The sequence below is a fragment of the Ursus arctos genome, unplaced genomic scaffold (assembly GCF_023065955.2).
Source record: "Ursus arctos isolate Adak ecotype North America unplaced genomic scaffold, UrsArc2.0 scaffold_9, whole genome shotgun sequence".
NCBI classification, from domain to species: Eukaryota; Metazoa; Chordata; class Mammalia; order Carnivora; family Ursidae; genus Ursus; species Ursus arctos.
Window position 1 is genome coordinate 40176512 of NW_026623111.1, and position 15753 is coordinate 40192264.

The following is a 15753-nucleotide window of genomic DNA, read 5'->3' on the forward strand; positions in this document are numbered from 1 at the left end:
ATAGAGAAACTGTCCAAAAGGTTTAAAACAAAATCCTACCTGATACCTTTACTTGTGAAGCATATGTGGGATCTGAATTTCTACTTAGCAGTAGAACATCAAATACATGTCGAGATACTAATAGTTTTCTCTGGGTAGTGGGTTTATGGGTAATTTTTAATTTTATTCTGTATTTCTTAAAGTACTCCATGAACAAATGATTTCTGTAATCAGAAAAAAATCCAATTATAGATATTTTAAGAACATATAACATGAATGGAGCTTTGCGATTTATCCAAATGACAATCCCTACCCTTCTAAAGTTCATATTCTAAGAATTATAAGTAATTACACAGCGATGCATGACAGGCACAATTACTGCTACTTGAGTTTTGAGGGGCAATCACATGGTGAAAGCAGCTTTAGTTCTAAGAATTACTTTAGTTGACAGTTGCTCTGATACTGTTTTCTAAGGCACTAGTGAAAATTCTGGACAATTATTTTTAGGTATACAAATTCTTACTCTCAAAGCCATTATTCAGGTGTCAATGACATATTGGTCCACTTACAGGTAAAATATCAAATTCAAGAGATGGAAGACAAGATAATTGTATTTGTCTAATCATAAAGATGAAAAACTGGCTTATTAGTGAATGTTCTCAAGATGCATATATCAGTATGTCAGGACTGTATGCTAGTATCCCTTCCTTTGTGGAATCACTCCAAACCCCATTCTAAGAGCTAATGATGGACTGTCAGTCACAGCCTACTGTCCATTTCTCCAGATCCCTGCCCCTGCCTCCCTCCCTCCTGCTTCCCAACACAGTTATGACCACATGACTCAGCACAGCCAGAGGAAACCCCATTCTGCTGGCAACAGTGGTCAAAAGTCAGTCAACTTTGTTTCCTAGGATTGATCAGAAAAGCGCTCTCTCTCTCTCTCTCTCTCTTTTTCCTGGGTTGCTATTCTAGAATGACATAAGCCAGAAATGGCTGGGAGGGAGGAGAAGTCCACAGAGGCAGTTGTAATTTGAAAAAATGAGGCCGATACTTTAAAGGAAGAAAAGCTTAGAAGATGCAAAGAGTCCTGATCACACTGTTGGAGCCCCTACCCCAACTCTCCTAAATATAGTTCTATCTCTGGGCTTCCCGGATGAGCCAATATGAAAGGCAAATACTAACTCAGAAAACATATTAACAAAACATATGACTAAGTGTTAATAACCTTAATAATCCAAACGCTCTAATTTTTAAGTCATTAAGAATAAAATGAATAATACAGTAGAAAAAAAGGAAAAGACCATGAACAGGCAATTCACAAAAAGAAGCAAAACATATGACTAAGTGTTAATAACCTTAATATTCCAAATGCTCTAATTTTTAAATCGCTAAGAATAAAATGAATAATACAGTAGGAAAAAAGGAAAAGACAATGAACAGGCAATTCACAGAAGAGTAAATACAAATGGCAAAATCTGTTTTTCATCAGTACTCAATGAAATGAAAATTATATGTGGCCTCTACACTGTTCTTTCCATTTCCAAATTTAATACAATGAGAAAGTCTGACTGTAATAGCGGAAGAAAAACTATAAAGGTATTAAGATATAAAATTAAATTTAAGAATGTTAGCCTGGCATCAGTTGGTGTGATGAATGGGTGGGGAGACAAGGAGAGAGGGCCATGGCCAATATGTGCCTGGAGTAAGGGAGCATCTTTGCAGAGATGTAAACAGCATCTCAAAGACAATAGAGATGGGCTGCAGGGAGTAGCCAACTGCTATATGGGGTGAAGTTGAGTCAGTGACTCCATTGTTTCCCTCCTGAGATGATAATGGTATCCTGAAAAAGACAGAATGTATTGAGGAGAAGCTGATTACGAAGTAGGGAAGGGAGTATACTGATTCACATAAAAATAAAAAGCGTATAAAGCTAGAACCATAGAATGATGGAGAAAGAAGAGACCTTAGATTCACCTAATAAGGCTCTCATTTTATGATGAGGATCCTGAGTTCAAAGCAAGATAAGTGACTTACTTTTGGGTTACGTACCTATGAACATATTTAGGAGTAAAAATTAGGCTCCCTCCCTGCTAAGCTATTTTTCTTCTTTTTTTCTTTTCATTTTTTACCTTTTGACCCCCTTCACCCATTTCTCCTACCTCTTAACCTTCACCTCTGGCAACCATCAATCTCTATATCTATAAGCTTGTTTTATTGTGTGTTTGTTTATTTAGGTTCCATATGTAAGAGAGATCATATGGTATGTCTTTCTCTGTCTGACTTCTTGCACTTAGCATAATGCCCATAATGTCCATCCACGTTGTCACAAATGACAAGATTTCATACCTTTATAGCTGAATAATATTCCATTATACACACACACAATTTCTTTATTCATTCATCTGCCAATGAACACTTAAGTTGCTTCTAAATCCTCATGATTTTGAATAATGCTGCAATGACCACAGGGGTACATACACCTTTTCAAGTCAGTGTTTTCATTTTCTTTGGGTAAATACCCAAAAGTGGAATTGCTGTTCATACTATAGTTCTATTTTCAATTTTTTGAGGAACCTCCATACTGTTTTCCATAGTGGCTACACCATTACCTACCACCAGCAAGGCATAAAAATTCTCTTATTCCCTTTCTTTTTATTTCTTGTCTTTTTGATGATAGCCATCCCAAAATGTGTGAGATGGTATCTCATTGTGGTTTTGATTTGCATTGCCCCGATGATAAATGACATTGAACATTATTTCAAGAACCTACTGGCCATCTGCATGTTTTCTTTGGAAAAATGTCTATTCAGATATTCTGCCCTTATTGCCCTTTAAAAAATATTTTATTTAAATTCAATGAATTAACATATAGTGTATCATTAGTTTAAGAGGTAGAGTTCAGTTACTCATTAGTTGTATATAACACCCAGTGCTCATTACATTATATGCCCTCCTTAATGCCTATCACCCAGCTACCCCATCCCCCCACCCAACTCCCCTCCAACAACCCTCAGTTTTTTTCCTAGGTTAAGAGTCTCTTATGGTTTGTCTCCCTCTCTGATTTCATCTTATTTTTTCCTCCCTTCCCTTTGATCCTCTGTTTTGTTTTTTAAATTCCACAAAGGAGTGAAATCATATGATAATTGTCTTTCTCTAATTGACTTATTTCACTTAGCATAATACCCTCTTGTTCCATCCACATTGTTGCAAAGGTAAGATTTCAATTTTTTGATGGCTGAGTAATATTCCATTGTATATATATACCACATCTTCTTTATCTATTCATCTGTTGATGGACATCTGGTCTGCCCATTGTTTAATGTGATTTTTTTTTTTTTACTATTGAGATGTATAAGTTCTATATATATCTATTAGCCCTTTTCATATACTTGATTTGAAATATTTTCTCCCATTCAATAAATCATCTTTTCATTTTGTTGATGATTTCCTTTGCTGTGAAGAAGCTTTTCAGTATGACGTAGTCCTACTTATTTATTTTTGCTTTTGTTGCATTTGGTGTCAGATTAAAAAAATCACCACCAACATTTATGTCAAGAATCCTCTGCCTATGTTTTCCTCTAGGAGTTTTATGGTTTCAGGTCTAAAATTCAAATTTTTAATCTATTTTGAGTTAATTTTTGTGTATGGTGTATGACAGTGGTCAAGTTTCATTCTTTTGCATGTGGCAGTTCAGTTTTCCCAATACCATTTATTAAAGAGGCTGTCCTTTACTCAGTGTATATTCTTGGTTCCTCTGTTGTAAATGAATTGACTATATATGCATAGGTCTATTTCTGGGCTCTCTATTCTATTCCATTGACCTATGTGTCTGTTTTTATGCTAATACCATACTGTTTTAATTACTAGAGCTTGTAATATAGTTTGAAATAATAAAGCATGATATATATAGCTTTGTTTTTTCTCTAGATTGCTTTCGCTATTCTGGTTTTATTGTGTTTCTGTACAAATTTTAGGGTTATTTATTCTATTTCTTTGAAAAATGCCTTTGGAATTCTATTAGGGGTTACCCTGAATTTATAAATTGTTTGGGGATAGTGTGGACATATTAACAATATTGATTCTTCCAAGCAATGAGCATGAATATCTTTCCATTTATTTGTGTCTTCTTCGATCTTTCATTAATGTTATAGTTTTCAATATACAAATCTTTCACCTCCTTAAATTTATTCCTACATATTTTATTCTTTTTGATGCAATTGTAAATGGGATTATTTTCTTAAGTTCTCTTTCTGATACAGTGTTTTTAGTGTATAGAAACATAACATTGGTTGTTTGTGTCTTGATTTGGTACCTTGCAACTTTGTTTAATTTGTTTATTAGTTCTAACAGTTTTTTGATGGAGTCTTTTAGGATTTTCCATATATAATACATTACTTGCAAATAGTGACAGCTTTACTTCTTCATTTCTAGTTTGGATTCCTTTTTTCTTTCTTTTCTTTCCTTTTGTTTTTTGTTTGTTTGTTTGTTTTTTGCCTAATTGTTCTGGCTAGGACTTCCAATATTATGTATAATGAAAGTGGTGAGAGCAGGCATCCTTGTCTTGTTCTTGATCTTAAAGGAAAGCTTTCAGCTTTTCACTATTAAGTATAATGTTAGCTGCAGACTTGTCATATATGGCCTTTATTATGTTGAGGTACATTCCTTCTCCACCCCCTTCGTTGAGAATTTTTATCATAAATGGGAGTTGAATTATGTCAAATACTTTTTCTGCATCTATTGAGATGATGGTAACAATTTTTGTCCTTCATTTTGTTAATGTGGTATATCACCTTGACTACTTGTGGATGTTGAGCCATCCTTGCATTCCTGGAATAAATTCACCTGATAATGATGTGCAATCCTTTTAATGTATTGTGAATTCAGTTTGCTAACATTCTGTTGAGAATTTTTACATCTAAGTTTATCAGGGATATTGGCCTTTAATTTTTTTTTCTTGTGGTGTCCTTGTCTGCTTTTGGTATCAGGGCAATGCTTACCTTGAAAATGAGTTTTGAAGAGTTCCTTCCTCTTCTATATATATATATATATATATTTTTTTTTTTTTGGAAGAGTTTGAGAAGGATTAGTATTAATTCTCAATGTTTGGTAGAATTCAACAGTGAAGCTGTCTGGTCCTAGACTCTTGTTTTTGGGGGAGGTTTTTGATTACTGATTCAATCTCCTCCTAGTAATTGGTCTGTCCCAATTTTCTATTTCATCATGATTCAGTCTTGATAAAGTGTATGTTTCTAGGAATTCATCTATTTCTTCTAGGTTCTGAAATTTTTTTGGCATATAGTTGTTCATAGTGGTCTCATAATCCTTTCTATTTCTATAGTATCAGTTGTAACATCTTCTTTATCATTTCTTATTTGAGTCCTCTCTTTCTTTTTCTCGGTGAGTTTAGGTAAAGGCTTGTCAAATATGTTTATCTTTTCAAAGAACCAGCTCTTCTCTAATGCCTTTTTAATCTCTATTTATTTTCACCCTAATCTTTATAATTTCCCTTGTTCTACTAACTTTGGACTTCATTTGTTCTTCTTTTTCTAGTTCCTTGAGGTGTGAAACTTGGTTGTTTGAGACTTTTATTATTTCTTGAAGCATATATCATAATGAATTTGCCCCTTAGAACTGTTTTTGCTATAGCCCATAAATTCTGATATGTTATATTATTTTCATTTGTTTCTATTATTTTCTTTCTCCTTTGGTTTTTTTTTTTTAATTTCTCCCTTGATTCATTGACTCACTGGTTGTTGGTTGCATGTTGTTTAATCTCTACATATTTATTATTTTTTTTTAGTTTTCTTCTTATAATTGATTTCATATGTTGTTTCATACCATTGTGATTGGAAAAGATGCTTGATATGATTTGATCCTTTTAAATTTATTAAAACTTGTTTTGTGGCTTAACATGTGATCTACCCTGAAAAGTGTTCCATAAGCACTTGAGAAGAATGTGTATTCTGTTGCTTTAGGATAGAACGTTCTGTATATATATGTTAAATCCATCTGTTCTAAAGTGTCCCTTAATGCTGATATTATTGAATTTCTGTCTGGATAATCTGTTGATGTAAGTACCGTATTAAAATTCCCTACTACTGTCTTGCTGTCTACTTCTGCCTATTTAGGTCTGTTAATATTTGCTTTATATATTTAGGTGCATCTATATCAGGTGCATAAATATTTACAAATATTACATCCTCTTGTTGGATTGACCTATTAATCATTATGTAAGTCCATTTTTTTTGTCTTTAAAGTTTATTCTAAAGTCTATTTTGTTTGATATAAATGCAGTTACTCTAGCTTTCTTTTGGTTCCCATTTGCATGGAGTATCTTTTTCCATCTCTTCATGTCCAGTCTGTGTATTTCCTTACATCTAAAGTGAGTCTCTTATAGGCAGCATATAGATGGGTCACTTTTTTTAAAAATCCATTCAGCCACTCCATGTCTTTTTTTTTTTAATTGATCATATTATTTTTATTCTTTAGTTAGTTAATACAGTAAATTATATTGACTTTTTATTTTTATTTTTTATTATTTTTAATAATAATTTTTTATTATGTTATGTTGTTAGTCACCATACAATACATCCCAAGTTTTGATGTACTGTTCCATGATTCATTACTTGTGTATAACACCCAGTGCACCATGCAATACGTGCCCTCCTTAATACCCATCACCGGCCTATCCCAATCTCCCACTCTGAAACCTTCAGTTTGTTTCCCATGTCTTTTAATTGGAGAATTTAGTCCATTTACATTTAAAGTACGTATTGACAGGTTTTACTTATTGCCATTTTGTTCATTGTTTGTTGGCTATTTTTGTAGCTCCTCTTTGTTCCTTTCATCTTCTCTTGGTGTATTCCTTTGTTGTTTGGTGACTTTCTTTAGAGGTATGTTTATATTCCTTTCACTTCATCTTCTATGTATTTACTATAGGTTTTGCTCTGCAGTTACCATGAGGCTTACATATAACAGCTCATATCTTTAGCAGTCTATTTTAAGTTGATATCGACTTAAGTTCGATCCTATTCTAAACATTTTTACTCTCCCTGCCTCCATTTTATGTTTTTGATGTCACATTTAAATCTTTTTATCTTGAGTATCCCTTAATTAATCATTATGATCATACTTAGTTTTACTATTTTTGTCTTTTAACCTTCATACTAGCTTTATGATATGAGCATATTTAGGAGTAAAAATTAGCACCCTCTCCCCCACAGCTGCACCCTTTTCAACCACAGCACCCCATCTCTCCTATTTCATTCATAGCTACATGTTCAAGAAAACTATTCTTGTATTCCATGTACTCCATTTTTCCTTCTCATGATTGAGAAATTTATACCACATGTAATGTGCAATAAGAATCAGCAATAATTAATATCCATCCATAACATTAACAATCATTATTATTGACATCATGTGCAGACAAAAATTAGTGATATGGACAGTATGTCTTACACATTTGTGCATACATAAATACCAATGCAAGAATATCTGTTTCAGTGTCTTAGTTAAGAATGATTGTTTTTATGATGTGACATGGAAAAATTAAGTACTTGAGAAAGTAATTTGTAGTGATCCCTTAATATGCTAGCAAAATGCTTAACTAGTTAGCTACCTTAATAGACAGATCTAAATATCTTTCTACACAGCTTGTGATATATTTTAAATATGAAATAAACATTTTAAACTTCACTTGATATAGCTTTTTTGTAATAAGTGCTGTGGTTAACTATTTTAATATGTTGGACAGTAAAACTAAATGTAACAGTTCCAACATTTCTCATGGGAGAGATTTAGGGCAGACATATGTTCTTCATCAGAGTTTCCAGCAGAAATCTTAGAAATCAAGAGGAAAAATAGACCTTATTATACCAAACTGTGTTGCAAACCATAATGGGAAACAACAGTCTTAAAATTGTTTTTCATTTTGTTTTTTTCTGGCAGCCCTGAAACAAAAAATCTGAAACATTAGAAAGGAAGGTGTATTCCTTAATGAAAAGTCCAATATTGGAATGCCACAATAACTGAAAATCCATAAATTAGAACCAAGAAATAAGGTAGAATCCTTTCTAAAATAAATTTTACCCTACTTCCTGAACTTTTCCAGCTGAGTGGGTGGATTCCATAATCATGGTTTTGTACACTGTCACCTACTGTAATGAGCTAAAGTTTTCATTCAAGTGTGGGTAACATGAAGGTTGGTAATGAGTTTTTAGGATCACTCTTCCAGTTGCCACAGCAACAGCCTTGTCATTGCCAAACCAGGAGGGATACTTAAGATTTAAGGAACAACTTCTCAAGGGAAAGAGTTTTGAAATTTTGAAAACTGTTTTTCAATTGGAATAGTGCCCTCAGGAGCAATAATCTTCAGAAATGCACAGTCTGAAATTTGATTAATTACTGAGGCAAACCTGTGAGATGAGGAAAGAATGCAGAGGTGCTACAGTAAAGGAAGCATAAGAGGAGAACTTCTTATTGGCTCCTCATCTTTTACAGTTTTCTGTTTGGAAGTATTTCATATTTTACTAAGAAGACTAACTTTCTACAAGGATGGGAAAAGCACTTGGCCAACTATGAAAAATGCTTTGTTTGAAAGACATATCTCTACTAACATAATAAAACATCCATGCCTTGTGGTAACAGAGACGAAAGTTTTTATAATAAAGTGGCAGACACGAATAGCAATAATAATTTTATATAGTCTATGTTTACCTGAGCTTTTCAAAAGAGGAAAGCTGTCATAAATCATTGCAACTAGATTTCTACTGTTGGCTGTAGAATGTGGCTTTGTTTCACTACGGATAAGGGCACAAAAATGCTTTTCGTTTGGAAAGTAGACCCGAAAGTACCATGAGGTACCTTCCACAACCCACTGAAAAACGAACTGCTTCCTCATTCAGAGTTGATGAAGAGACTCTCCTCTATTAGGTTTCCTCTAGGGAATGCAAGGGAACTACTCGAGAACTCACTATCTTCCCAGTGTCCTTAAGAACAGTGCTTTCCAAACTGGACCTGCCTTTCCTCATTTGTTATATGTGATCGACCTTAAAAAAGGGCATTGGACAAATGAGAAGGGAGGGAGAGAAAAAAACCTTAGGAAACAAGATCCCATAAAATGAAACTTTAACGAAGTTGAAGATGATTTAAAAAATCATGGTCCATCATGAAGACAATTTATGCATTTTATCCAAATCAATGTGCAGTTCTGATTATTCCAGTTAGAGTAACAGGAATCCTGCCATTATTTTATGTAAAAGTACTGGGAATTCTGTGGCAAAGGAAGCACAACTACACATCTAGCAAGAAAAATACATCTTCACATGAGAAGAACTTAAGCAACATTCCTTCTACAATATTCACTCTTCATATTTCATTAAAAAATAATATTCCTGGTTTCTTGAGAGATTAGAGTATCAGATTCACGCTCTCCTGGTAACAATCAGAGGATCCCCAGTTTGACACGGTCCCTGCCGTTCCCTATCACTCTCTCTATTAAGACTGAATATCCTTGGGCGTCTGGGTGGCTCAGTCTGTTGAGCATCTGCCTTTGGTTCAGGTCATGATTCCAGGGTTCTGGGATCGAGTCCTGCATCAGGCTCCCTGTTTATCAGGGAGCCTGCTTCTCCCTCTCCCTCTCCCTCTGCCCTCCCCCATTCATGCTCTTTCTCTTTCGCTCACTCTTTCTGAAATAAATTAAAAGAATCTAAAAAAAAAAAAAAGACTGAATATCCTTTGCTAATTGTCATCACATTTTCAATATTGTTTTTCTAAAACTTAACCCATTTTACTTATTTATATTACTTGCTGGCCCCTGTAAACATTTGAGTTTGAGACTCCTATTGTAACACATGGTTTCAAACATATTTAAAGTATGAGGATACCATATAATCATGCTTTTGGTATCTCTTAATTGAAAGATACAAGGGAAAAAATTCTATAACCCCAGTAATCTCTTTAAATGAATTTATATTTTATAAATCATGATATCCACAAATACTTGCATATTTATATGTGAAGAGTAATACTTAGTTTATGGATAATGCATAAAGCACACATGGATCCATGAACCTTTTGCTCTATGTCCAATTTTTTTTTTTCTAGGGATACATAGGCCAAAAGCTGGGAATCTCTAATCAGGTAAAAAGAATTCTACACTGGAAATTAGGAGATGTGGTCCTATCCATGTCCCATCCTTGACCAAGCTGTTGGTTGGTGATTTGAGGCAAGTCAGTCAACCTTTCAGGATCTTGATTTTCTCAATTGCAAAATGAAGAACCTTTCTATCTGTAAAACATAATAATTCATGTCAGATGAGTCTTTACACTTATAAAAACCCTGGCAACGATGGGACCTACCAAAAGTGTGCCTGGGTTTTGCCTAAAAAGATTTATTAAGAAGGGAATCACCATGGAAAAATGGTAACATAGTGACAACCGCAACTCTACTATTTTTAAATTTAGATACAATTTTAGACTCTTTGTCACAAACCATATTTGAAACGTTAGCAGTTGATTTTGTGAATAAATTATCTCAAACGGAACTCAGCACCATAGATATTATTTCATTTGGGCTCAAGTGTTTAGGGTATATTTTTTTGACATGTAAGCTTATTGGCTCAAACTTATATATTTGTTTCAGATCGAAGGAGATACTGGGTATAAAAGTGCTTTAAACACTATAGTATTAATCAGAATTACCAGATACTATAATGATGCTATTACCTGTTATTTTCCCAATCCTTTTCTATACAGGATTCTATCTGGTCAAACCCCAACACGGTAGCTTGAAGTTCTTTGTTCATAGATGTCATTTAAAACCAAGTCATCAGAGCATCCAAATTCACAGATTTTGGGTGTTTAATTATATATGGGATAACATGTTGTTCTGCAGTGTCTTGTGTGTTCGTCTGATATCTAAAATGACTGTAAGCTCTTTGAGGAGAGCCAGTGCCTGATGACGATAATGATGATGGCAACAAAATAACAATGATGATAAAAATAATGATAACGATGTGAAGAGCACACACTGACAGCACATGCACCAGGGTCCACACCAAGCACTTTGACTAGTTTATCTCATGAGTCTGGTACTATCATTACTATCTCCACTTGATTTATGAGGAAACTGAGAGTCAGTGAAGTTAAATGATTGGCACCACTACTAAGATCCAGAGTCAGAACTAAAACCTAGACACACGACTCCTAATCCTGTTCTGAGAGCCTTTACATTCCACCACCACTGCCCCCAGGGATTTGGTGCTTCAAGTGTTTGGAATAATGCCAGGTATGTAGACATATTCAACAAACACTGATAGGGTTAAAATATTCGTGATGTAAGTCCAGTGATACTAGCACACAATAGCACATTATTCCAGTATATACTGTAAAAGAAACTTCAATATTATAACTGTACCAAGGATTAAAGTACCTTGGGCATCACTCCACCTCACAGTATATTATCTTCCCTTACAATTTTTCCTATCAGGGAAGCCTAAAATGATAACTGCAGCAAATACAAGTTCTTTACTTACTGTCCATTCTCACCTCCTTTCTTGTAACAGAACCCTGACTTTGGTCATGACAAAGAGATGCCCAGAAAAATACTCTAGGAGCCAGAGGTGGTCATGAAACCCAGTTCTAGCCAACGATACACGTAGGACAGGAGAAATGTTATTGTGTTCCTAATACGAAAAAGGGCAGCCTCTGTTAATACATGCCTCTTACTTCCAATCTTCTTCCTTTATCGGCTAAAGCATGGACATAATAAGTCAAGGAGGAGTGACCACCTCGTGACCATGAAGACAAAACCAGAAAGAAAGGAAAGAAGGAAGGAAGGAAAGAAGGAAGCAGAAAGAACATGACTTCTGTTGCCTATCTCTGAAATTCCTGCTGAGAAAAAATAAATCCCTATTTGTTAAGCTAATCTGGTAATTCGCCCACTACACATACCCAGGTGTAATCCTTATTAATGATATAATACGTGATAATCCCAAATTACCAACAGGAAGAAGAGTAAGAGTATAATAAATATAAACACCGTTTCCATGGTATTATCATGCCTCTATCTTGAACTATAGTTTTGCTTTTTTAAAAAATACTTTGAATCACTCATTCCCTAGCTTTACACTAAACTCAAGAGATCTAGCCCTTATTGACCTTTCCTTTAAAGATACTATAAAAACCCAGGGACATAAATCAATAAGTAACATAAAAGTTGTTCACCAAAAAGAAATTTTTCCAAAATAGTTTTGGGTGTCAAAAACTATACACAAGTTCTGTTTTCCTTTTTTTCTGGTTCCAGAACCTTCTGACCAACATACCCTTGGAGTACTGATTTGCTCCTAATAGGTTAGGTTACATGTGCGTCAAGCTGCTTCACTTCAGTTCACAGGTTAGGTAAGAAGGGCTTGGACAGGTCAAAGGCCCAGGGCTGGTTGCCCGTGACCAAAAAGTTCTGTCCACTTACCTGAGTACACTATGCAAGCATACTCGTGTGTGTCTGTGTGTGTCACAATGTGATTAAGGTTGGGAAGTACTGCCCTACATGATAGCTAGAAGCTATCGAAATAACAACACCCATGGGAGAAGATTACTTATTTACATTGTACATGACTGGAAATTAGCTCACACATATCACATCATTTTATTTTTAGTAAAATCATTGAGTGGTCATCAATACAGCACTTACATTTATTATCAAGGTTCAAAGATGGACGATTCGGTGACTAACACACATCGCTAGGAAATGACAGAGCCAGGACTTTTGAATAAAGGATTTCTACATCTAAGCTCTATGCTTTATCTGATACACCTCCCTCTATGATGACATTCCAAGTTTACACAGATCTTTAAAATTCGAACTTTGACTTCATTCTCTGAAGAAAGTTCAAATAGTTTTCCTTTGTTTTCTCTTGTGACTGCCAGGCAAACACTAACATACACGGAAACTGATAATCTCTTTGAACTTAGCAAGGCTGAGAAAGCACAGTAAATGACATTTTCAGGCGGTACCAATTTTCTTTTTACAGCTCCTATCCCTGACACCCAGGGAGCCAGTCCTTGTTATTTTGTGTGAGTAGAAAAGAGTTTTTGCCCACCATTCTCCCTAAAAGTAGCTATCAAAAGGAAAATAGTATGCTGCCATTGACCAAGCTTAAGTTTTGGTATGTTTTGCCAATTACAATTTTTTATTGTGCTTTCCAAAAAAGGGAAGAATAAGGAGAAATGAAAGAAATGGCCAAAAGTAAATTACATATTCAACAAATAAAGAGGAAATATGAATTTTAAACACAGGGCAATTATTGTCAAGAGATATCATTGAAATAAAAAGAATTTAAGTTTGCTACTCCTATTTTAGAAAGCTAGACAACCAACAGATTTCAATGACTAGAAATAATATTTTAATTTCTTAATAGCAACGCAGAAACAAAGAGAATACATGCACAAAAACAGGAGGGCATGAGGAAGCACCTGTAAGTATATTATAGACGGAGTAAAAAGAACAGGTGATATCTACAATATTAACCAGATATTAATTCACTGTAAAATAAGAACGTGATGGAATGGCTAAGCACACATGGCATAAAACAGTAAGTGTAAGCAAGCGTGAGTTACAAACTATCATAAATGCAATGGTTATGGAAGTGAGCTTGTAGCAGGTGTAGAATCTCTTGTTTAAAGACCTGGGCTCCAGATCCAGAACACCTGGGTTCAAATTCTGATCCTTTCACTTTTGGGTGATGATCACATGCTTGAGTATTCAGTACAGAAAAAGTATTGTTTTCTTGATTCTAACAATGTTAAGATTAGTAAAATTATAATATAAAAAGTGGAAATCTACTGATTAATTGCTTGCTTTCAATAATAGTTTCAAACCAAATTTCACCAACCCCAAAATGTGCACAAGCCATAAAAGAAATCCTGCCACCCAGGAACAAGTAAGCCAAGACTACAAGCTGGGATAACATCAACGTAACACTGCGCGAGTTCCCGGGAAAGCCAGGCCAACCTAGTGCCACGACTGGCCAAGCATTTGGAAGGCGATTTGGAAGGCGATTCAATTCTTTCACTATATAATGGGATATCCCACCTTGTTCTACGAGATTGGGTCACTGCTACCCCAACACCATCCTAGTGCTTTTTTTCCTGAGATGTAAACGGTTGCCTCAGCACCTAATTGTAAACATAAATCCTACGTCTCAGAACATTTGACTCTCCAACGTACTTAATAGGGGTAAGTCTATGGCCAAGTAAAAGTCTATCTTCAGAAATAAAGTCCTTTCGGAGTCCACAGAGGTGGAGCAATGCATACGTATTCCACTGGTAAGTTCACTAATGGCAAATTTAAGTAGCACATCTTACCCGCCCTGTTTACACTGTACATCCAAAGTTAGTCTAGGTAGGAATGAATACTTCGTATTACAAAATAAGATGTCTCTAAAATTTTTTAAAATACCAAAATTTCCACAAATTCTTATTTTTAAGCTTCATTTGCTAAACTTATTAATTTCCTGATATAAAGATGAATATACAAAAGTGTTTTTAAATGTGAAATCACATTTAAAAGCAAGAGAAAAAACACGAGAATGCAATATCTTCAGCAATCATAAAGAGAGAAAGTAATAAAGAGTGAAATGCTGGGTCAATAAACACCTTGGGCGGGTATTAAACGAATGCTCTTCCAGCATGACTTCAATTCCCAAAATAATACAGCAACATACTAATGTTACAGAAAAGCCTTCCAAAGAACCTCAGTTAAAACAAACCATCTTTGTTGTCTGTTTCTGAAATTATGCATTTTAAGAATAACTTCCAATTAAATTCTTCTGGCATTCAAATTTACTTTGAATCAAATTACTGTTCGAAGCACTGTATAAATCATATTAAACCTTTCTAAGTCAATATTCATTTATAGCCAAACAAACACATGTAGTCGCATATAGAGCTGCAACTTAATGAAATCCCAGCAAATTCCACAAGTTTCCCTTAAGTAGATTTTAAGTTGGCAAGGAAATGTTTCATTTTTGTGGAAACTTCATTCGGTTTCCATCTTGTCAGGGTTTCATTTTCCATAACCAGACATAGAAAAGGTCAGCTGTGGGCACGAAGGCCAGCAACATGCATGGGGCACTTTGGTGGACAGCTACACGGCCTCTTTCAGAGCGGTCTGGACGCTCCCCTCAGTGAGGCGCGACGGGTGACAGGAGGAGGAGTTGGGAAATACATAACGTGCCTCAGTGGAGCCCTTCTGAACGGAGAGGTCTACACATGCCTACATACGCATACACACACACACACACACACACACACACACACACACGAGTGTGCGGGAAACTAGGTATGTTTTTTTCATGAGTGAAGGGAAACGAGGTATGTTTTTAGACTATTTAAGTTTTGTGCGTAGCTTTAACAATTTCCACTCTTAAACAGACCCAGGCTCCATTCATACTAATGGAAATAAGCTTTGTACAAAATAGACAAAATAGTGAATTTGATAAGAAAAACACAAATGAATGTCTCTGTGAGTTATGTCACAGTTCTTTCTAAAAGTAAAAATGGTTAGAGTGTATGATACTTAACTATATCTTTTTCCCGAATCAGCATAGCCTTCTTTACTGGGATGTTTGGATATTATTTTGGATACTACCAATTAATTCAGATTCAAAATGAAATAAGAGAAGCAAAAAGTATAAAAGTACTCTTGAAAATTACAAGTTTCAATCTTATGACGTTGCATAACATCTGAGGGAAACGTGTGTGTGTGTGTGTG

General features: G+C 35.0%; 1 protein-coding gene across 3 annotated transcripts in view; it reads right to left on the reverse strand.

Annotated features, from left to right (window-relative positions):
- The window catches only part of SCFD2 (sec1 family domain containing 2), a 426762-nt gene that overhangs the window by 217064 nt on the left and 193945 nt on the right, over positions 1 to 15753 (reverse strand). The gene's annotated exons all lie outside the window — the stretch shown is intronic.